The 2,450-nt window shown below is 41.7% G+C and overlaps 1 long non-coding RNA gene across 1 annotated transcript in view; it reads left to right on the top strand.

The window, feature by feature from the left end:
- The first annotated feature begins 650 nt into the window (after window positions 1–650).
- Window positions 651–2,450, top strand: part of LOC109379534 (uncharacterized) — a 12,733-nt gene continuing 10,933 nt past the window's right edge. Inside the window, exon 1 of the long non-coding RNA XR_002123224.1 lies at window positions 651–728. This is a non-coding gene — a long non-coding RNA (uncharacterized LOC109379534). The remainder of the gene's footprint in view (window positions 729–2,450) is intronic.

Genomic DNA, 2,450 nt, shown 5'->3' with positions numbered 1-2,450 from the left:
TGAGAGGAGGAGGATGTCACTTCTGACTAAATGATAAAGGGAAATTTTGTAAAAGACATAACATCTGAGCTGATCCTTGAAGAAGGGATAAGATTTTGTTAGGCAGAGTTGGCAGAACCTACATAAACAGAGAGGCAGGAAAACCCAAGTCTGTTCAGGGGCTGTGAAGAAAGATGCACAATGGTGAGTAATGACAGAAAAGCTTAAAAAGGCAGATAGGAGATTCAATTAGCAACCACTTTTGCAAGCTAACATTTGAATCTTATTTCAAATAAATGAACATTGTTGACCAAGGCAGTGGCCAAGAGCCCAAACTTTGGCTCAAATAGATTGAAGCTCAAACCCTGATTCCACTTACTATGTGTGATCTTGAGCAGGACACTTACCTCACTGAGTTGCAGATTAAAAATCTCTACCTCACGTGGTTTATATCAGGATTAAATGCAATTGGGATATGAAGCGCTCAGTCATTCAGAAAACATTTATTGACCCTGTACTATATCTATCCCAGACAATGAGCTTTGTACTGCTAATACAGAGATAAAAGCCGAAACCAGGTCCGAAAGGAAAGCATGAAGCAATAGGAAAGACAGATAAGTAAACAGAAAATTACAATTCTGGGTAAGTGAGCACACAGTCAGAGGAGCTGAGTAACTCAGGAAAGGAGATGGTAAAGAAAGCTTACCAGAGGAGGCAGCCCCTGAGGCACCTGAAAGGAGTCTCTAAAGGTGGGTAGAAATAGAACTTATTTTCCAAGGTTTGATTATTTTTATTAATCTTCTTGTTACATTGTAGTTTCTAGCAGAAACAAGCCTTTAAAACTCTAAATGGGTTTTTGTTCTTATTTATGTTGTTGTTTGGCTGGTTGATTGCTTTTGGCTTATTTCAAACCCAGAGAAACAGAGATGGTGTGGGGGAGGGTGCCCTATTTCTCAGCTGACAAAAGGGAAGAAAGGAGTCCATTTGCAACCGCATTAGCAGGGGAAGAAGTAAGCAAGCCAAATCGCTGAAACATGTGGAGTAAAACGAAAGACTTTAAAAGGAAGTTGACTTAATATGAAGTAGCAAACCTGGGTTTCCACTTGGAGGAGACTCATTGTGGACATTTGCTGGGTTTTCTGCCCACATATATTTCCCCTTCTGAAATGGGGCCCCAGTTTTGTTTTGGTTTTTCTTTTTCTGAAGAATCACATCTTCCCTCATTTTTTTTTTTAAGATTTTATTTGATGTGTTCTGGTGAAGTCAACTCCACTTCATTCTGGCTTCAGGGTTGACTGGATTCAGGCCTGGCCAATCAGAGCCTCACACTGGCCTCAGTGCTGCATCATCTAGTCAGAGCCAGAGGGAGGCAATCTGGGACTTCTGCTGAGCCCGTAGGTATTCCTTGGCTACTGGTTTGAACATGGGAAGTTGTAGACTAGGAGCTGCTGCTGGCAGCCATCTTCCTACCACTTCCCACCACTTGAAACCTGATATTGAAGCCAGCCAATAAGAAGGAGAGCAGTAGAATATAAAGCTGTGATCCTCACAGTAGAATATAAAGCCCAAGAGGGCGGGAAGTTTGGCTTTATTTAAAATTTTTTTTTACTGATATATCATTTACATATGAAAAAATGCACAAAATATTTGAGTAAAAAATTAATACAAAGTGAATATATGTAGTTAACTACCATCTAGATCAAGAAATCAAACATTACCCTTCTCATACTTCTTCTAATTACTACTCCCACTCTCCTCTTGACTATTAACATCATAGTTTTGAGTTTTTGAATTTTATGTAAATGGAACTATATAGTATACATTTTTGTGTGCCTGGCTTCTGTCACTCAACATTATTGTAAATGTCTTTGATGAACATACACATGAATTTCTATTGGCAATATTCTCAAGAATAGAATTTCTAGATCATAGATTGTATGCATGCTCAACTTTAGAAGATATTGCCAAATTATGTTCAAAAGTGATCATAACAATTTACTCTTCTACCCTGGTATGAACCTGTTGCTTCACATTTTAAGCAACATTTAGTTGCTTTTCAGTCTTTTTTTTTTTTAAGATTTTTTTGGGGAATTGGGTGAGGGGAACAGACAAGTTGCTGTCCTTTTGTTCTTCAGCCTAGTTGTGGAGAACATCGCCTCACTGGCCCATGTTGGTATTATCATTGTGCTCTTCCCGGGTGAGGCAGATCGGTTGCCGGCCTCTGGACCGCCGCTCACAGTGGCTCTTTGGCAGCTCACACCGGCTGCCGGCCTCTCACGCTGGCCACCAGCCATACCCGGTAACTTATGGCAGCCCACTGCAGCAGGGGCCACAGCCTACGCTGTCGCCGGCGACTCATGGCATCCAGTTCCAGGCCAAGCTGTTGTTCACCATCTTAGCTGTAGAGGGCAGTGTCACTGGCCCTCATGTGGGATCCGAACCAGGGCCCTGCTGCTCAGAGCTGGCATCCC

The sequence above is a fragment of the Hipposideros armiger genome, unplaced genomic scaffold, assembly GCF_001890085.2.
Source record: "Hipposideros armiger isolate ML-2016 unplaced genomic scaffold, ASM189008v1 scaffold_2, whole genome shotgun sequence".
Taxonomy (NCBI): domain Eukaryota; kingdom Metazoa; phylum Chordata; class Mammalia; order Chiroptera; family Hipposideridae; genus Hipposideros; species Hipposideros armiger.
Note: the sequence above shows the minus strand (reverse complement) of the source record. Positions and strands in the feature narration are given on the sequence as shown.